Below are 22,602 nucleotides of genomic sequence, written 5' to 3' on the forward strand. Positions count from 1 at the left end.
AGAGATAAAATAAATTTATTTTGGTGTAAAAATTTTTGAAATTAAGATTCAAAATATACATTTTCCATGAATTTTTAAGCATCCTTTCTGTATTATATTGAGAGAGAGAGAGAAGCAGAATTGAAGTATTCTCATGGAGATTGAATTCAGGGTCATGGATTAAACATTGTACTCGGTGACTTCCCACTGGAAGTTTCTTGCTCAGACATTATCCCTGTAAGTGTATCCCAGTTAACAAATACCTTCTCCAATAGATTCCATAGCATATTCCTCACCACTACAGTTTTTAAGACTCTAATATTTTGTGCAATGAGACAAAGTGCCAGAGAAGTTATAACTAAGGATAGGTGGTGCAAACTTTTATCATCATTTCTGTCCTGCTATATTGTAGGGCAATATAGTCGACTTTGGAATGTCTTGGTGTAAATCCATGATACATATGTTTTACATACATACACGATACATATTAGAAGATACCGATTAGTTCCAGTGAGTCAGTGAATCTATCTACCAACTGTTGTGAGTTTGGCTGCAATGGCTATAATAGCATCTTTCTCCAGAAAACTGTCTCTGGTAAGAACTTGAAAAGAGGAGAGCCATTTATCAAGTGACTAGATGTTTCAGTGATGTAAAGACCTTGGTCTCTTGACCCAAGGACAAGCGTGTGGCATTGACACACTCCAGGCTGAGGCCAGGGTCACTGCACCTGCAGTCTCTTGCATCCTGACATCTTCCTTGTCTTGAGCTGCTTCCCTCATTTCCTCACATATTTCTCTTTGAAACCACTAGTTCAGTGTATCACTTGCACAATCACCCCTGACTCAGTCCAAGTTTTTGTTGTGTATATTACCGAAGCAAGCCCAAACTAAGTTCTTGGGAAAGCTCACCTAAGACATAGCCCTAAGGACATTGATATTTGTTTAACAACAACAACAAAAAAAAAAACAACAAAAAAAGTTTCTCCAATTAAACTCTGAGATTCATTGGCAACAGAAATGAGGACCTGTTCACTTCTGTGTATCCAGTACTCAATTTAATGACTGAGAGAGGAAACACTCTAAGAAAGATTTATAAATTTAAATTACCTTATTTCTAATCCAATTTTGATACAGAATAGGTAAATCCTGGGGAAAGAAAAAGATGAATCAAAAAATTAATCATTATCATTACCATTTATCCAAGAGCATTGTGTTTGTCAGTTGATTTAAGACCTGAAATAAGGGATGTTGAAGAGATAACCCCCACCACTTCTATCCTTACAGTCATGCAGATAATTAATCAATGGTAGCTTCTAAATTGACAAGATTCATTGACGATTGCTTGGCTGTGTCCCAAAACCTGATTTTCCTTTTTCCTCTTATACATTCCCTGAGAATATTTTCCATTTGTCACTTTCATCCCACATCCATATTAAATCAGTATAATGTTGGTAAGTATTAAGTCAATTGTGGAAATGAAATAGGGCATTTTCTCCTTTGCAGCACAAAGACTAAAACAAAGGTGCAGCTCTGGTCTCTACCATGTTCCTTGGAAGTAATACAATTTCTCTTCGCTAAGGAAAACAGATCAGATTTCATCAGATGAATTGACAAAATCATCTACAAGGACGAGAACTCCTACATGAACAGAAAGCATATAAACACATCTAGATCTTGAGGCAAAAGTTTCTCTCTCAGTGTTTCTGTTTGTGTCTGTGTCTTGATATAATTTAGCTGCAGAATTTCCGAGCTTTAAAAAGTTAAATAATACTCTCAACAGTCTAATTATAATTTCTATTATTAACTCATCATTATTAAATTTGGCCAAGAAAGCATAAAAATAATTGACTCCTCACTAATACATTTTTTTAGACTAATGATAGCTTTCTAATAAGAAAAGGCTCATTTGGTTTCTATTGCTAAAACTCATGTAGAATGGGCAATATCCACTCTTCAAGACAATAACAACATAACTCAAATGCTTTCTCTAATAGGATTAGCTGGAAACACTTGTACTGTGTTATCCTCTGGGATCTTCATGACATCAATTGTGTTTTAATTGCAGACTTATGAACCAAAATGATATGGGAAGGAGGGAAGCAGTAGGCAGACAAGAAGCCTAAAGAAAACTGTTTAATCTAGAATCAGTTGTCATTTAATCCAAATAAAGAGCTTGGTATGTTGAGCACTTATCTCAACTACTTGTTTCAGTCTGATTGGCATGCAATATCAAGTTGTCATAGATTGGATGGCGTAAATAAAAACCACTAACTTCTCACTGTTTTGGAAGCTGTAAAGCATTGAGGCAAAGACTAGTACAATCAGGATTTGGAGATAGTCTTTCTTTTGCTGTATTTTCACACAGCCAAGTAAGCAATCATCTCTCTTGGGTCCATTTTTCTGACAGAACTCTTTCCATTGTTGAGTGCTCCACCCTTACGATCTTATTACCTTCCAAAGTCCCAGCTTCAAATATTTTAACACTACTCATTAAAATAATCTTGCTGTGAATGTACATATTTATCTTTGTCGAATAAGTGATAGAATCCCATTTTAAAGGTATCAACTCATCCTTACAAAGTCATTTAGCTACTAAATCATAGATCTGGTCATAATCAACAAGTATCTGATACAAAGTCCACCACCATTTAACTCCACATCCCGTATCAGATTACCTAGTATTTGCAAAGATCTACTTTCTGCCAAATTTTCAGTCTTCGTAAATTAGGAACTAAAAGAAGGTTATGTAGACACTTTCTTCATTAAACTAATTTATTTTACTGCTACCTTTCTGTTGTATTTCTTGCAAACTAAAAATCATATGCCCTGAATAAGAGCATATGAGGTCCTCATTTATTCCACCAAAATAATAAAATGCAGTGAATAACTTTTCTTTTAGTGCATGCACCGTCCTGTCCCACAGCCTTCACCTCCCTACACAAAATGGTGCCTGACGAGGCTCCAGTGGAGGTCTGTGATATGAAATCCATCCTGCCTATTTGGGATCCTGGTCCTGCCTTGCCTATTTGGGATCTACTTCTCTGTCTTTGGTCCTAGTCAAATCAAATAAACCTGCAGGCTGGGCAGTTCTTTGTCTGAGGTCACCTCCTGAGCATTAAGAAAGGAAATAGAAACACCAAAACATGGAAAAGTCTTCCATGTCCCTGAACTAGAAGAACTAGTATCAAAATGTCAATAATACCCAAAGAAATTTACCGATTTAGTGCTATCCCAATCACAATGCCAATGCATTCTTCTAGTACTTATTACAAATAACCCTAAAATTTATGTGGAAACACAGGAGTCTAAATTGCTGACCTTAAGCAATAAAAGAAAAAATGGAAGGCTTCATAATAACTTATGTCAAGACTTTGAATAAGGTGGTTATAATCAAAACATCCTGAGTCTGGTACAAAAGTAACAGTTGGACCAATGAAACAGACTGGGGAAATGAGAAATTAATCCAAACATCTACACCAACTAGTATTTGACAAATGACTAAAACCACACATTGGAGAAAGCTCAGCCTCCTTAGCACTGTTGGAAACATTGGATCACCACTTGCAGAAGTATGAAGAGAAGTCATTTAATTTACACCCCTTACAAAAATTGTACAATAGGTTAAGGATCTAAACCTAACCCATGATGCCATAGGAAAACATTGGATCAACTCTGCAAAACATTGGCTGTGTAAAAAATTCTTGGGGAAGAACCCAATCAGGGGAAAAAAAATACAAATGGAATTACCTCAAGCTGATTTTTACAGCAAAAGAAACACTCAGTAAAGCAAGGTAACAGAAAGGGAGAAAATATTTGCAAGTCATATATCTGATAAAAATTAATATCCAGAATATATAAGAAACTTGAGAAGCTCAAACCAGCTAAACAAACAATCCAATTAATAAATGGGCACAGATATGAAACGGCATTTTTTCCCCAGACAATGACGTGCAAATGGTCAATAGACATTTGAAAAGATGATCAGGATCACTACATATCAGGGAAATGTTCGAAAAAACAAAATGAGATTTTATCTCAGTCCAGTTAAAATGACTATCATTAAGAAATAAAAAATGATAATAAACATTGGTGGTAATATGGAGACAAAGTGACTCTGATACAAGTTGGTGGGAATTAAAATTAGTATGAGGATGATAGTGTCAGTGTGAAACTTCCACAGAAATCTAAAAATAGATCTTCCAAATGACACAGTTATGTCACTCCTGGGAACAACCCCAAAGGAAATGAAATCCGCATCAGAGAGTTATTTGTACCCCAATGTTTATAGTAACACTCTGCATGATAGTAAAGATTGGAACCAACATGATGTCCATCAACTAATAACTAGAAAACAAAAATACCTAATCTTCTGCACATACTGGCAAGCACAGGAACCAGGGCAGGGGCAGGCCTGGTGGGGGTTATTGTAGGTTGCTCCGACTAGGCTGCAGCTCCCACTGGTTTATGTGAGGGTCGAGTGTGTGCTGGGCAGAATCAGGCTGGACTGCAACACCCATTGGTTCAAAACAGAAACAGAACTGACCCAGCAATTTCAATCACCAGCTGATTGGGGCAATGGATTGTCCTGGGCCCTGTACTTGCTAGTACATACAAAAATCTGGTCAGGGATCAACTCAAAGATTCTTTGGGGATCTCCCCAATCGAACTGCCGGACTCAGAACCTATGGTCTGCCATGAAGTCCAAGTGCTAGAGCTGAGCCTCCTCAGAGGCTCAGAGGGACCAACGGAGAGCATAACCAGCTGCCATGGAGGATGTGGCAGTCTATCAGAACCTGCAGAGGATACCTGGCATTACAACAGAGGTCAGAACAACTAGGAGTGAAAAACTGGGCAAACGAAAACTCTAAGGTGGACTATGTCAACCAATTAATTCTGCAGCGACTTCATTGTGCTTGGAATGGCGAGATTGGCAGCAATTCATAACTGTTGAACTATCAAAACCACTTGAACAAACCCTCGGAGAATGCCCCACATCAGGGACCTGGGATGGGTGGGAGGCTGGGTGAGGCTTCTTCCTTTATCTTCCCCCTTACCCTAGACACAGGGAAAAAAAAAATGTGGAAATAATAGTCGTTACCCACATTCCTGTAGTCCTTGAACTTTTTTGCCCTAATTAACTATGTAAAGATTGCCAAAAATAAAGAAAAAAAATTGAAAAAAAGGAAAACAAAAATACACACACCTATGATGGAATATCATCCAGCCATGAAACAGAGTGAAATCCTGTTCTTTGCAACAGAATGGGTGCAATTAGAAACCATCTTAATAAAGTAAAACAGTCCCCAAAAGAAAGATAACACATTTTCTCTGATTTGTCATAACAAATGCATGGAATACAAAAATGTATTAGATGTAAGTGAAACTGAAATCTTATAACTTAACTATTGTTTATAGCTCTTATAAATACTCCTGAAGAACAACGGTTTTTCAACTTACTGTTACTTTACGTAGTAAGAGATTAAATTTGTGACTATTAAGTAATTTGAAAGTTTGTCACAGCATTATTTAAAAGAAAAATAGAAAGAAAAATGGAGGGAAGGTGAGAGCACTGTAGGGAAAGTAGGACATATTATATTCTTAAAATTATATCTACGAAACATGAATTCTGTTCCCTTTATGGAAACAAAAAGTAAATACAAAAAAGAATAATTCTTTAAAGGCAAAATAAGTTGAATGACATTGCAACACACAAAAATGTTTCGGATCACTGGTGTATGAAATAAGACAAATGATGGGCAGGTGACAGAGTTATCAGACTCCACATTGTTCCAAAAACTGCCCAGCAGCATTGCTGCACCGCTTTGCAAAATTGCTAAGCGTCTCTAGGATCTGCTTTCTTGGTGTCCCCATGTCTTCAACTCTTCATGACCATGGCTGCTTTAGCATACCAGTTCTTAGGTGTATGACATGTGTTTGCCTCTATCACGCAGAAGCAGGAGGAAATGGAATGTTAGTGTGTTGTACTGGACAGATTTAAGTTATTGATTTTTAGACTCAGAGCTGACACAATGTAAACTGCAAAGGAAAGCCAATGTATATCATAAAAGTTATTAAATCTGAATAAAATATGCAAAGGATTAAATCATTGCTAATGACATGAATTTCTGTATTCTTCTTAAAGTTGAACCAAAGAAAATGACTTTCATTTTAACAAGAAATTAAATTTCCACTATTCAGCATACTTCACTAATCTGTCTCACATTTCCAGTATTCTGTAACTCTGTTCACATTTGCAAAATGTAAGACAGTGCAAGACAACTGAAAAAAGCAAGAATCATATTTCAGAGAAACATGGAAAAACCATTTAATAAGAATTCATTTTTCAATAAGTTGCTGCTGTGGGTTGACTGTGATTAGCAGTTCTGGGAAGCCATTATGAAACAGATAAAGTTTAATGTTGAACTGGAAAATTGACACACCAATTTGGATTTATTTATTCATTAAACAGTAAATAGAACACAGTTGTGGAAGGAGACTTAGGATATGTGGGGGAAAGATTTTGTCCCAAGGATGTATGTGAGCATAACTTAGGTTAAGAAATTAAAATGTAAAAGGTGGAAATTTTACAGAAACATTCACAATGTGGAGGGTGTCTAGTATGCCCATTTAGCCTCAACTACAAAAGCAGAGCTCAACATCCCTTGTCTAACTTTGGTCCCTTTGCTAGCGTTAAGTTTCAGAATTTCTTTTTTATATTCCAAGGTCAAAACACGCAAAGGCCCTTGAAGCTTAACACAGGTGGTTTGTCATTATTGCTGCACCACCTTCGAGTGGTGTTCTTTTTCAGTTCCAGTTCTTTCTGGAAGAACCTCATTTGTCTTTGCTGGCTCGTGTGTGACGTTCAGATTCTACTACATAACGAAGGGCACAGAGCTCTTCTTCAGTACCCTGGGAGACTGGTGAGAGAGGTTTTACAGTGGCCTCCTTGGCTCAAGTCTGTGTCACACATCTCCATTTGTTGTGGTTTCTCTCATTTGCACATCTGGCCTCTTTCTTAACCCGCCTCCCGGTGGAGTTCTTTTTCTGCCAGGAGACCCAGAAAATCATGTCTCCCTTAAGGGTTTGTACGATGCGTTACATTTCTGTAAGCCCAAAGCACATTATTAAAGAATAGACTTACTTATTAATGTTTCTTAAAAGAAGTGTTACTTTGCACCAAACGTTGACTAAAATCCGTGATGAACTTAATAGACTAGAGAAGAACTGGGGAATCAGCTAAACAAAACATTTTTGATTTCTTAGAAGAGGCAATGTCTTTGAGTAAGGTTCTATTGCTTCGATGTTCTATGGGACGCTCTATAAAGGTAAAATCTGACCTACTTAAGAGGTCCAGGTATGTACCAATGATAAATTAATACATAAATAAATGATTGTGTTGAGGTTTAATACTCCATAGAACTACCCAAATTGTTGAATTTATTATTCATATACCATAAATTATGCACAGTAGTTGAGACTCTGCTGTAAACTGTAAATGTTTTAAATGTTGTGCATTGTCTGGGTGATATCATCGTTCTTAGTACTCATGCTCAGCATTTATACAGGTTTTGTGCAGTGAGTGTTTAAACTAATGGTGAAGATAATAGTATCACAAGTTGCAGTGTCTGGATTAGATTCCTGGTCCCAATTCCTCTAACACCAGCTCCATGCATGCTCTGGGGTGCAGTGACTGAGGTTTAGTTACCCCTGCAGAAGACCTCAATTGCATTGCTGGCTCCTGTATTCAGCTCATGTCAGCCCTAGATGGAGTGGGCCTTTGGAGAGTGATCAGAGCTTGGGAACTCTTTATCTCTATGCCTATGTCTTTATGAACCCTGATACCACTCAAATAACTAAACAACAACAAAAACCAATAAAACCTTTGATTCCACTTTTCACACACATTTTCATCTTCTTTTCAATTAAACAAAATAATTCTGTAATATTGCACACAAGCCAGTGTTCCTTTGGGAACTGGCCTAAGAGGGGAGAAAAAAATATTCTTGGGGCAGTCCTGAACATTTATATTTTGTAGTTCCAGTTAATTTGCATAAACCCTCTGCGGTTAGAATTATCACCATTATCATTCCTCTTTTCAAACTGAGCAAATTCAACTGGGAAAATACTGTGAATCTCTGAGAAATAGAAAACTAGAATTAAGCACTTTATACTTAATGATGACTATGTGCTCATTTTGTATAACCCAAAAGCTCAAAGATTCTACACGGCCTCATGTTTTTCAAGGCCAGAAAGATGTTGTTTCTGAATACTAACTAATTGGACTGACAGATGTCTCTTCTTATATTATTATTCTAGCATAAAAATTTTTGCTTCTATTGAATTTCACTTGTATAAGTAAATTAAACCGCATCTCTACACCAGGGAAAACATGTTCTTTTTTTAGAAGATTTATTTATTTTTATTTGAAAGTCAGATTTATAGCGAGAAGGAGAGACAGAGAAAAAGCTCTCCAGCCACTGGTTCACTCCCCAAGTGGCCATAATAGCCGGAGCTGAGTGCATCTGAAGCCAGGAGCCAGGAGCTTCTTCCGGTTCTCAACACCCAAGGCCTTGGGCTGTCCTCTACCACCTTCCCAGGCCACAAGCAGGGAGCTGGAAGGGAAGAGGAGCAGCCAGGATATAAACAGGTGCCCATATGAGATCCTGGTGCATGTAAGGTGAGGACTTTGGTCAATACTGTGCTGGGCACAAAACAAGTTCTTTCTAAGACAGTAATGAGGCAAATACTCAAGGGCAAGGAGACTTCATTATATGTTGTTTATGCTATAACATTCTTTTCTATTTTCTATAACCAGAGCTTGTTTTAATTTATCTCAAATCTTCACTTTCTGCCCAAGATTCATTAACTAAACCACTGTCTTGTTATTCATTCTGTAAGCACTGGAGGTCTAATATGACATAATTTTGAACATTAAGGTTAATGAATAATATATGGAATCTATTCACAGTGAGACATTCCTAGTACAACAGATAACCATGTAAATCGAGACTGACTGTAATTTGAGAAAGTACAAGGACAGTAGGGACTTGCTGGGAGGATGAGTAAGCCTTGCTCCATTAAGGAAGTATTGCTTGAGTTAAGACCTGAAGAACAAGGAAGATTTTTCAAAGTAAACATATTTTAGTCAGAGGTAACAGGTTGTAGAAAAAGAAGCATGAAGTAGGATGACGTTTTTGGAATTTTAATAACTTCATACGTTGAAATATAAGGAATGAGATGGGAAACTGAGTAATGAAGTAGGTGGAGAATGTGCAAACCAAATATTCTCGGGGTCATGCTAAGGAATTCGGACCTCTGTCCTGTAAGAAATAGAACTCATTAAATTGTTTAAATAGAGAACAACTATGATGAAATGTGTAAGCCTCTGAGTGAAGAAAGAATTTAAAGAAGGGGCCAAACATCCTGGACAGACTCCAGTCTGGTATTCCTGGCACCCTGTGCTAACTCAGACCTCGGAATGCTTCTCCTCCCCACGCGCCCCGTTCCTGCAATTCAGAAACTTCTCCATTGTTCATTAGATCGAAAAGATCTTGTTCTCCATTATTTACTGGATTCTTTATCTTACAATCACTGCTACATCTTTTTTTTTTTTCTCCAAAATGTCTTATAAGCAGCTCTTAGAACCCATTTCTGGCTTGTGCTATCTTTTTAGATCTTTTTGGCTTCTTAACATCAATCATTGTCAGCTTGTCCCACTCCAGTCCTGCTAAGTTCAAATCCTGGCAGGTAGAGGCAGGCCGACTTATTTCTGCCCTGACTTTGGATTCTTAGCAATCAGTTCTATCAGTTAATTAACTTGGCCAATTTCTGCTGTAAGTAAAATTGATCCTAGTTTTAATTCTAGGTCTTAATATCTTACTGGTCTTGTAAATTTTAATACTGGACATGTGCAATAAAAAGAATGCATTCATAATTTCCAATTAAAGCTATAATTTCTATCATTCATGTCTACTTCTTAGATATTTACAGAGGAAACATCTGACTAGTCATGACTCCATTGCAAAAATGACTGCAGCCACAACCATATCAATAGAAAACACAGAAATAATCTTTAGAATCAGAAATTGTTTAGATGCTTTATGCATTAAGAAATCTTAATAAAAGGCAGCCAGAACCATGTGCTAAGAATTCCATGTGTTACAAATGTATCATAGCATGGCAAAAATTGTTAAATTGGCATCACTTGTTAAACTATAGTATATTTAGCACCTCTAAAATGTTTTTACCCTTGCAAAAATGTTAAAAAGGAATAAAATTGTCTGGAAAACAGGCGTAAAAGGAACAAATACCAGACCACAAAACTTCCAAGTATTATCTGAGCATCAGAGGGGAAGTATATTATTTTAATGAAAAAGTTCCCAACGTGCAATACCTAGAATACTCATTTCAGCAATTGTTCCTTCAATATTAAGACCTTTTGTGTGTTCCACAGGGGTAATGACAGGTAGAATTTTACCTAAAATCCCCTCAAGTTTCCAGTTCTCCAAATCACTTCCTCCTCAAAAATCTTCCTGCTGCTAATCAATGGCACTACCACGTTACAGTCTCAGTGTGAGCTTTGAAGAAAAGGAACCATTTCACAGTGGGTTGTAAAAGAGAATCTAACATGAAGGGAAGGTATACTTTACATGGCAGTGGAGTCATAGAGTCTAAGTGACCTTCAAGACACAGGAAGGTTCACTTGCTCTGATTAGGATCCCAAGCCGATCACTGTTTAAGCATGGCATCACACTTTCCAGAAACATGCTAATAAATAACATGAAATTGCATGCAGGATTCACCGTGTGACTCTTCAGAGTAAATAATATTCTAACCAGAAATGAATGGGAGAAAATCCTTCTTGGATGAGTAAATAGGAAGTAAGTGTTAGACTGTGTATTCAAAGGAAATTCAGGGAAGCAAAGGGGTGGAGGAGAACAGTCCTATAAACCAAACCAAAACAAAACAAAAAACAAAAATGGGAGCAACTACTGGCACAGGGTCAGAGCAGGAAAAAAAATCTGTCCAAGAAGACTGTGAGATATAAAATAGCTAAGGTACGAATGAGTTACTCAATGCTGAACAACCATTAAGTGGTAAATTCAGAATCACACAGTCCATTTCCAGCATAATATTAAGCCCCTAAAAGTGGTGGAAGATAGTAAACAATTTTCCTAGATTAGAAATTTTGGCTTCTCATCATAGAAAATCATTTGAATACAAAAGCAAAAAGGAAATTAAATGCAAAATAATCAGATGTTTTGTTGTTGTTCAAAAGTAACTTACAGTGCCTGTAAATGATCACTGTCATTAGAGACTTATTAATATGAAATGCAAGATTAAGCATGTGCTACATATTGACCTATACTAGAAACTGCTCCTTAAATGATGTTCTGATTTGATATATTTATTTTCTTATTATGTCCTCATCAGACATATAGAATGCAAAAAAAATGTTATTAGAGATTAATGGAAGATTGTTAGTGTTTTGATAATGTACATGGCACCACTACAAGCTACAACTTATTTAAACCATATTTTTAGGAGTTGCATGTTGTTAAATATTTCAGATCAAAAGTTCCTGAAGAAGAGAGATGCTATTGATTTACATTTCCTACTTAATCGATTCAGCTTTAATTTATGTTTCCTTGCCCTAAACAATGCGATTTACTCACTGGAAAAATTAAAATAAGAGGAATTGAAAGTGTGGATTTTTATAAAACTCACCAAAACAGAAGGACAAAAAAGGAGGGGCCATCCTTTCTTTTCCCTCCCTACATTCAGCTTAGCACCTTCTCTTTCTTATTTTAATATTTAAAAATACTAATTGCATCTTTTTAAGATTTGTTCTGGGAATTTCATACATCAGCTGAAGGAATTGCCTCAATGTGCACCACTTTGCTTGAAACAGAATTTTGCAATCAATGGATTTCAGTTTGAGTTCTTTCTCACCCCGGAGTGTTTGTGTGGGTTAGGCTCAACTTCAAGGCCTACAAGGGCATGATAGGGTTTGACTCATTTCACTGTGTGCTGATGAGCAAGAGTAGGCAATTTCAAACACATATGAATTTTGGTAGTCCAAAAATGTCAAACTGAAAGGTAGCCATCATGATAGCAAACTGAAGCCATATGAGTAATATTCTGAGTAGAAGAAAAAAGTATGCCAATGGTTGCTTCCAGTTTCCAATATAAACCAAATCCTCCCAAGAAAGTTCATGGCATGGGGGTTTCTTATAGACAGAACAGGAAATAAGTTTTACAAGGAGAAGGATGTCAGCATGCATGTCTAGCAAGTGACATACAGTAAACTAAGTGACCCATAGGACTCTAAAAACTTAGAAACCAGAACTGGGCAGAAGTCGGCCTGATAAATCCCATTAGCACCAAGGTGTAGAGCAAAAACAAAGTTTCTGACTTGCAAAGTTTGCCAGAGTCTTTATTGTGCAAGGGTGATCTTCAGTCGAAGACTGGCTTAACATATGAACCACCTGGAGTAGACAATCATATTTAAACATTTTGCATTCTACCTACCCATACACAAGCTTTCCTTAAGGAAGCTTGCCTTTAATTAAGTTATTTTTTCTCTCACATGCAAAAGAGTGTGTTATGTATAGAATTCTCAACCTTTTTTTTTTTTTTTTATTCTGCCACTTTTGTTTACTGGTATTGTGCTGAATGAACATAACTTAGATTCTGTCTCCATCATATTTACTGTGACAAAGTTGCATCTCTTCATTCCTGGGTTTACTCTCTTTCTCAGCCTTGATTTATGCTCATAGAGAATAAGTTACATAGGATCCTTGCCACTCTGGCTTCCACATCAATCTGCCACAGGGAGCACTGACATGAAATCAGACAGCAGAGCAGACAGGGTCTAGCTCTGTGTTACGACTACTTCCAACTGGGTGGCACCTCTTCAGTGATGAGGCCAAAGAGTGATGTTGCTCCAGTGTGGAAATATTAGGTGATCCTTGTCACAAGACTGCAATGTCCACAGTATCACAGACGAGAGACTGATATTGTGTCTTAGAAGTCAAAGCTGCCACCTGTGTGTCCAGCATCCCAGTGGGATTTGGTTTGTGTCCCAAATGCTCTACTTCTTGGCGCAGCTTTCTGCTACAAGCCTGGGAAAGACAGTAGAGAACAGTTCAAGTTCTTGGGCTCTTGCAACTCATATGAGAGACCTGAATGAAGCACTTGGCTTTGTGGGCATTTGGGGGCGTGAACCAATGATGGAAGAGATTTCTCTCCCTCTTACTCCTTCTCTCTCTTTCCAGAAAATAGGTCATAGAGCAGTATAAATCACATCGCCAACTTTGATTCTGGTTTTTCCTCAGTTACATCCATTGATTACAGCTAATCACAGTTTCTCGAAAACTTGTTTCTCTATTAAAACGATGGGCTGAATAATAGCTCTTTCATAATCTTTTTTCAGGGATTAAATGAGACAGTTCATAACATGACATTGATATTTAAAACTGACAGTCTATACCTAGTACAGTGGCTCAACAGGCTAGTCCTCCCGCTGCCAGTGTTGTCAACCCATATGAGAGCAGGTTCTAATCCTGGATGTTCCACTTCAGATCCAGCTCCCCGCTGATGGCCTGGCAAAGCAACAGAGGATGGCTCAAGTCCTTGGGTGCCTATACCCACATGGGAGACCCAGAAGAAACTCCTGACTCTAGACTTTGAACTGGCACAGTTCCGGTCATTGTGGCCACTGGAGTAATGAGAAGTGGATAAAAGACCTCGCTCTTTCTATGTCTTTTGTCCTCTCTTTAAACTTGCATTGCAAAACAAAACAAAACAAAACACAAATAATTCTTAAAAAAAAAAAAAAAAAAGCACTGACAGCCTGACAGATTGTGGCAATGATGTTAAGACAATGTTGCCAGGAACACACGCCAAATGAGAAGTATTATCTACATATTTTGAAGATCACACTTTTAGTGTTATTTAGTGCTGTTGCATTCAGTTTAAAAATTACAACATTATCTTAATTATAAAAGAACATCCTGGGTTTTGTGTTTTTTCTCTATGAAACTTAGATTAGGTGTGTGTTCCAGCCTTCAACGATGACGCAAACTGTTATTAAGATTAAACCATATGTCAGCACAGCTTTCACTATTTCGCATGCATTAAATCTTCCAATCTCCAAAGTAATCAGATAAAATCAAGCAGTTTTTTTTTTAATTTTACCATTGCACAGACAAAGCAACTGAGCTAAAATTAAATTACCATGGTCACATCTATATGTGGCATATGGGAAGTCCCACTCCTGGAATACAGTTTATATTGCCCACCTAGCTCTACTAACTTCCCTTCAATTTTTACCCTATGTCTTTATGTCATGGATGCTTTATTCTATCTTAACACATGCAAATATTTTACTCATAATGCCACAGAAAATTTTTTATCAAGCTGGTTATTTGAAAAGAAAATATCATTTGGCAATGCTAGTTTATTAATGAATTTGTTATCAGCACAGCTAAAACATTTTTATGTTTATGTAATTGAAATTACAGTTATTAGAATCATTTTTTGTAAACTATTCTTTGAACATCAGATTTTTTTGGCCACTCATCTTTTCTATATTAAGTGTGACTAACTATAGTTCCCACCCGTAAGGCGATTCTTTTATGGTTATTGTAAACTCGCTTCAGCAGACCCACATTTAGTTTACATGAATTTAATCAGCTTGGATAAAAACAAAAATAAATCTAAGAGTTTCAGCAATTCTCCAAAGCCACCCCCAAGGAGTTGCCAGACATTAAACTGATTTATACATGATGATGGAATAATTAGATAGTGATTATTTCAGGGAGAGATTAAGGAATTAATGAGGGTACATGTTGATGAGGGATAGGTTGTTACATAATCTCAAAATGCATTCTTATGAACTAGAATTTATAAAAACTACAATATACCATACAGAGGAAATATCAACTACCACCTTAACATGGCAACGAAAATTAACGTCATGAATAATGGGCAAGTGAAATGACATTCCGCTATATATATGTCCTGTGTTTTGTATATTATGTGATGTTACATTAGAATGCCATAACATCACTTATTTGGCAATCTAGTCCATCAATACATAACATAAATCATATGGAAGCAAACATCAGATAACCAAATCGAAAAGGACATTCTTAAAACACCTAGCATGTGATGAAAAATATCAAGATCAAGAAGGATTGTTCCGAAGTAAGACAACAAGAATGCAATGTGCAGTGCCTGATCCTAGACTAGGCCGTTCTACTGTGGATGGAATACTGGGACACTAGAGAAAACTGAAATAAAGCTATGAACTGCATTTAATCAAGTCGACAATATTGCATAACCTGAAATTTGTAAGTGACTGTGATTTTATAACAATACCCTTAGCAAACACATTCTGATGAATTAGGCTTAAAATGAGATACCTAATTTATTTTATGTGGTTTAGCAAAAGGCTGTGTGTGTGTGTGTGCAAACAGTGAGAATAAAAATCAAATGCAGCGAAATAGTAAAACCTGATGAATTTCTGTAAAAGAAAAACATTTGCCTTTTATACTCCCATATACTCTTCTTTAAGTTGGAACTTATTTCAACATCAAAATTTTCATAAAGGAGTCACAAGGAGGCCATTGAAAAATACTAACCAAAATTGGGGGAAAATTTGCTAAAAATCTAATGTAGAAAATGATGGCAATGCTGGGGCCAGCAACTTGGAATTTCCACAAAATTGTGCAAGTGTTGTAGAAACCCTCACGTTATTTGCTTGGTAATTATGGTCTGTGTACAGGGTTGCTTGTTGTGTATGTTTTTCAGTTATACATACGTATTAGTGTACAGGGCTTTCTACCAACAATCTTGTACCTACATTTATGGGCAGTTTAGGGATTTTCCAGGGTAATTTTTACTATCTGTGATTTTCAATTTATTGGAAAACTCAAAACCAGTTTTGAAGTGTTTCTTCAGTGTATTTCTAGAAAGTCCAGTTTTTCTCGCTCATCTTTACAGATTTAAATAGTTGAGATGCAGCCTGCAACAGTTTGGGGTATGTGTTAGTCTTTTATTAGATTTTCAGGGCATCAGAATTCTCCTATTTTCTTTCTCTAAAAGTTTCATCTAGAGCTCAGAGTTCCATCCTCTGTGGTTTCCAGGTAAATGTAGATATGGGAATCTCTTTGCAGGAGACAAGAGGAAAGGAGATACGTCCTATGGCCTCATTCATTTCTGAGCTGCCCTCCTTGGCAGAAGCCAGAGCTGCTACGAGGTGGCCATATCCTCCACCTACTCATTGGCCCTGGTTTCCAGTAACTCATCTGTGAAATACTAGCTCCAGAAAATATTACTGAAATAATCTGTTGATGAGGTAAGGCTGACTTTTCTTATCACAAGAAGACAAGCTATTTTGTTGACAGTCTTAATAGTATTTTTCAGGAAACAGAGCAAAGCCAAGTAATGTAGAATGACTTGGGGTTTGGTTAACGGCGATGTTTCAGAGAAGAGCTCTAGCTCTGAACTGGGCAAAGTTGATCCTATAACAAGTCAAGCTTGACCTTTTTTGATAAGTTCAAGAATAAACACTTGTTTGATAAGTGTAGCTGTATTGTCTATCCTTCCCAGAAGAGGATGCTTACTCAGATGAAGGAAAGTTAGGTAGAATAGTTTTAAGATGAGTAGACTTGTGGAAGGTTTATAAAACAAGCAATGAAGTTATTTGAAACTTTATATTCCTGAGCAACAGTTGTCTGGAATAGCAAAGGCATGTTAATAAAGGTTGTGTATGTGGTTTCAGCTCTCAACACTCACTCTTCCAGGCCCATGGGTGGTAGTCAATTCCCTGTTTATTCAGTCCCAGGTCATTTAATCTACTGTGGCCAGTTTCCTTTGGCCCTGCCTACACTCTTGCAGATAATATCCTTATTAAACTCTCCATAATTACTCAATTTGTATGTGTCATTGTTTCTTTTGGGGACTGTTAGAAAATGTTCAAGAAAATTAAGAGTAAGGATAAACATTGTTGAGCTGAACAACCCCATAGAATTGTCATTTTCCAGTATTAATCAGTCACTTTGCCAATGCAATTCCTGCCCACTGTGCTTTGTGTTGTCACTGAAGATGCCTCAAAATGCAAACCACAGAAAGAAAGATCATGTTTCATGCCTTGATTAACTTGACTCTAGCTACAAGCTCAGTACCAGCCGGTACAAGAACGAATATATATTACGGCCCTCACAGACATCCTGGTACTTCAGCACAGGTGTATTCTAAAACTGTACTTTGGCTTTAGTTCCGAAAATATCATTTCTGTGTATCTCTCTGGGTCTCAGTCACAATCATGACAGCCTTCTTAGCCAAAGAATTACCTTGAAATTCCCTCATTCTGGCTAACTCCAGATGTCAAGAACTGGACATCTGACCACTGATTCTACACGAAGGCAAGGGCAAGACAATCAGCCACAGATTGTTTTTCTACTGCTGCATACTTTTCTAGATTTCTAGTGCCGCTCTTTGATGCTGGCATCTGATGTGTGTACATGTGTGCATGCGTGCTTGAATCTCCCCAATGCAGCTGCCTACCCTCACCATCTCTGTGACCGACAAACATTTCTATATGGTATGTGTCCCATAATCATCTAATAGTGAAAATGAAGATAGGGTTATCTGCTGGCTCCCACATGCTATACTACAAAAGAATGAAAGAAAATAATTTTTAAAAGAGGCAAAGCAAATAAAATAAATACTCATTTAAACTCATTCCCTGAGTATTTCTCTGGCCTTTCTCCTATCTGCTAAGATTACTATCATCTTTAACATACATACCTTGTAAATAACTGCCAGGTGCTGTGTTGGATTATTTATTATAATTTAACATGGCTGTTTGGTCCACGCTTGAACTATTTGGAGTGAAATCAAGGAAAGGAAATAAGGCAGACACAGGGAAGCAAATTATACACAAATTACACTAGATTTCATTCATGATTCTTTGCTTTCATCATTTTGATGAATTTTGATCTTTTGGTATAATATGTGTATTAGAGTTACAACTCCTATAAAACATATCCCAATATTTCCAGGAATAAAAGAGAACTCTACACAAAAGTTTGAGTCACATGCAATTGCACTAGCACTTTAGAAAGGAAGGATAGTGTTTTTGTTTTGTTTTGTTTTGTTATGTTTTGCTTCATTTTAAAGAAAGTGTCATGGGGCCTAGCACGGTGGCCTAGCGGCTAAAGTCCTCACCTTGAATGTGCCGGGATCCCATATAGGCACTGGTTCTAATCCCAGGAACCCCACTTCCCATCCAGCTCCCTGCTTGTGGCCTGAAAAAGCAGTCAAGGACAGCCCAAAGCCTTGGGACCCTGTACCCACATGGGAGACCTGGAAGAAACTCCTGGCTCCTGGCTTTGGCTCGGCTCAGTTCAGGCCACTGTGGTCACTTGGGGAGTGAATCATCAGACGGAAGCTCTTTCTCTCTCCTTCTCTCTGTATATCTGACTTTGCAATAAAAATAACTAAATCTTTTTTTAAAAAGAGTTATGAATATCCAATGTATGAGCAGGAAATATGAAAACCAAAGTTTCACATTGGCCTTCGCCATGAAAGTGCTGAGTAACTGAAAAAGTGGAGTCATTTCACTGACTTCATGTGATTCTCATATGATACAGCATAAGCAACAGCATTCCTACTGAGACTAAGTGCTCAATTTTTTTTTTTTTTATTGGAAAGGCGGATATACAGAGAGGAGAGACAGAGAGGAAGATCTTCTGTCCAATGGTTCACTCCCCAAGTGAGCGCAACGGCCGATACTATGCCAATCCAAAGCCAGGAGCCTCTTCCGGGTCTGCCACGTGAATGCAGGATCCCAAAGCTTTGGGCCATCCTTGACTGCTTTCCCAGGCCACAAGCAGGGAGCTGGAAGGGAAGTGGGACCGCCAGGATTAGAACCGGCGCCCATATGGGATCCCAGGCTTGCAAGGCGAGGACCGTAACCACTGTGCCACCGCACCGGGCCCCTAAGTGCTCAATTTTTAATTCATGTTATAGCCTGTATAATCTAGTATCAATGAAAAAAATTCTTGGGTTTCTGGTTAGACAAACTTGATTTGCAATGTAGTATGAATAGAAAATTCTTGTGTTTTCAGGTTAGACAAACCTGGATTTGCAATCCAGCTTTTATTCGTATGAGTTCAATAGGGTTTTTTTTTTTTTTCAAATGAATCGTTTAAAGCATGGTCACCATAGCTGATATTAGAGTCCACTACTTATGAGAATTAAATGAAATAATGCATGAAAACAGAATGTATGGAATATACTATGCACTACAGTATATTTGAAGTTGCTATGTCAATATTGAGCTTATACTAGACAGCAGTTGATATTCACATTAACCCTGTCATCCTCCTTAGATGAAACCCAAATTACTAATTCTTGCTAATGTGTTACTTCTCATCAGTTGCCAACTGGGGATTTTCATATGGAACTACATCAGCACATCCTAGTGGGTCCTCATATATATCAAATCTGCAGGCCTACAATATAAATGAAAACATTTGTGAAAATCATTGCAACTTTTCTATAAATCCAATTTCAAAAATAAAAGGAACTATACTTAGATGTAAAGGCCTTAGTATGCATCTTGCAGATCATTCAGCATTGCTAAAATACTAAATCATTTTGTGTTTATTTAGTGTCTGAAAGTGTATCAAGCTCTTTCACATACAGCAACTCTTCCATGAAAACCAAAGAGGACTACCATTCCTGCTTTGCACATAACAAAACAACAAAACACAGACAAGGTGTTAAAAGCTTCATGTTCTCCTCAAATCAATTAATGAGTTATTTGGCATAGTAAAACAGACTGAATCTTTTTTATATTATATTTATATATATGAATCTATCTATCTAGAGAGAAGGAATGAGATTTTTCTGATTTATTTTTGGTGAAGCCTTTTGGTAGAGCAAATAAATATCAACTATTTATTCAGATTCCCCAAAGGTCTTTTGTTCCATTGATGCTTTACTATCTAATACGTCTTATCAGAAATAGAAGTAGAAATTGGAATCTGTTGAAGAACTACTTCATATTGAGCTAGCAGGGCCAGAATTGTGTTGTGCGACATCAGTGTTCAAGTCTTGGCTGCTCTACTTCCCATCCAGCTCTCTCTAATACACCTGGGGAAAGCAGCAAGGCTATCCCATGCCTGTGGGCTTCTGCACCCAGGTGGGAGACCAAGATGAAGCTCTAGGCTCCTGGTCCTTGCCATTTGGGATCATTTCTCTGTGACTCTGCCTTTCAAATGACTACAATAAACATCAAAGAAAAATTGAGCTATCAAGAAAGCTTCACTGATGAGGTGACACAAACAGAGAACAGAGTGGGGAAACCCTAGGGCAGTCGTGAAGGAAGAACTTTCCAGAAAGAGGCAGCAGTAGTTTTTATGATCCTGAGATGGGAGGAGGCTTAAAGTGGACCATGGGCTTGGGGCAGAAGCAGCCAGGAGTTTCACAATGCAGACTTTGAAGCAATTGGGGAAAGCTTTGGGATCTTGGCAGGCCTTGTAAGAACTCTCTGCTGACAAGCAACAGACAACCTGGGGCAGGATTCTTAGTCTTCTATTTCAAAATCTAAGATGCTGACACACAGAGAGGACCTTTTAAGTCAGTTCATCAAATCATGGATGGTATCTGGAAGTACCACAACAGAGTCCTACATCGTTTTCTCCTTCACTGCTCATCTGGGAGGATTAGAATCTATCTGGTCCCAACTCTGCTCCAAACAATGCCACTTTCCCAGTCATTCTTCAAATCCTTTGGCGCCCCATGTACTAGAGGCCACTCCAGGGCCAGAGGAGTGATCACAGACAACTCTTTGCACTCTCAGCTCCAGCTACTTACCAAGTTTGATTGCTAATGAAGCTGTTATAAAATAGCTGCTACCATCGTTGACATAAGATCAGGCACATAGTTGCCGTATTCCCGTTTCCACAAAACTACTGTTCATGTTAACATTCTCTAAAGCTGTTTCATGCCAGTCACACAAGACAACATGCTAACCAGTGTTGACCTCTTTTCTAGAAAGATACCTTACCAACATTCATTAAGTCATTTCATATCCTCAACCCATGCTGCATACCACAGAGCATTTAAAAAAAGCAAAATGCCCTATCCCTTACCACACAGGACTCAAAATTCTGTTCAGGATCCAAATGTGTCCTCACAGAAAAGCCGATCTTGAGGTCCTTAAAATCAAGACAATGATCATATTGCTTTTGCCAGGTTTCTTTGGGCCAGCTCCCCAGTGGGGCCTGTGACTCAGTAGATACTGTCAGAGCTGTAGGTTTCTCTGAATTAATGAGATCCTTTCACTCCTTATTTCCAGATTCAGATGAATAACATTTTTATAAATTCACAAGGCCTTTGAACTTAGAAAAAGCATGCCACAAATATCCACCCCCATCAAGGAGATTAACTAGCAATATCGTTGTTAGCACTTTTATGTTCTATTCAACAAAGCAAGTCAAACGGTTTTCCAGTGATCTTTACGAGATCAGTGACCCACTCCCACCATCAACCTTCCCCACTGGCCCAAAGAGCTGTGTAATTTCCATTTTTGTACCATTCATTTGGAATAAAAATATTGGGTTCCTTAAATGTCTTTGCTAGGATGCAAGCAAGCTACTCTGAAACCAGCCATTGTGTTTTTAGTCACAGGTTAATGGATTCTTTTCATGCCAAGGAGAAAGGTCTTGGGAGATTGTCACTATGAAAGGTTTATGGACAAGAGAAAATTATTGAGAGAACTAGAATAAAAGAATTCAGAATCAGAGACTTTTAAAAATGTTCACAAGAACCAGAGTTGTAGTGTCATGTGTAAAGGTGTTGCCTGTAATGTCAGCATTCCGAATGGGCAGAGTTTCATGTCCTGATTGTTCCACTTTACATCCAGATCTCTGATGAAGTTCTGGGAAAGCAGCAGAGGATGGCTCAAATATGTGGGTCCCGAAAGATAAAATAGAAGCTCCTGGCTTAGTGCTGGCTCAGTTCCAGCCATCTTAGCCATTTACGGAGTAAACCATCAGATAGAAAATCTCCGTTTCCCTCCCTCTTTTTCTGTAAGTCTTTCAAATAGATAAAGAAAGAACTTCCCAAGACAACAAGAACTGCAGGAGTGTGTAGCAAAGGGGACAAAAGGCGGTGTAATGGAAGACAAGAGCAGGCAAGACAAACTCAACTTGCTAATGTTGATCAAGCTTTGCTCTGGCATTCTAGAATAGACTCACCCAGAAATGGTTTGGAGGATATCCTGATTTTAACCTCACAGTGAACTCCCTAGCCCTTATGTGACTTACTCAACTCTACTCTGTAAGTGGAAGAATAAAGATAAGAAATATAGATTTCCAACTCTACCTGCTTTGTTAAACTAAAACACAAAGAAAAACCACATGCAAATAAAAAACCAAATAAACAAGAAGTAGTGACCCTTAAAATTCTTTGGTTAGGGTTTTTCCAGATGCTATTTCCAAGGCTTTAAAGTCTTCGACTGAAAGTGTCTTTTATTTTGGCTATTATGAATGTTTGTTCAAGAAAAAGCTATTAGATAAAGCTGAAAATGGGATTATGGGGTAAA

This window comes from Ochotona curzoniae, unplaced genomic scaffold (assembly GCF_017591425.1).
Source record: "Ochotona curzoniae isolate NIBS_2020 unplaced genomic scaffold, NIBS_Ocur_1.0 contig_3190, whole genome shotgun sequence".
Taxonomy (NCBI): domain Eukaryota; kingdom Metazoa; phylum Chordata; class Mammalia; order Lagomorpha; family Ochotonidae; genus Ochotona; species Ochotona curzoniae.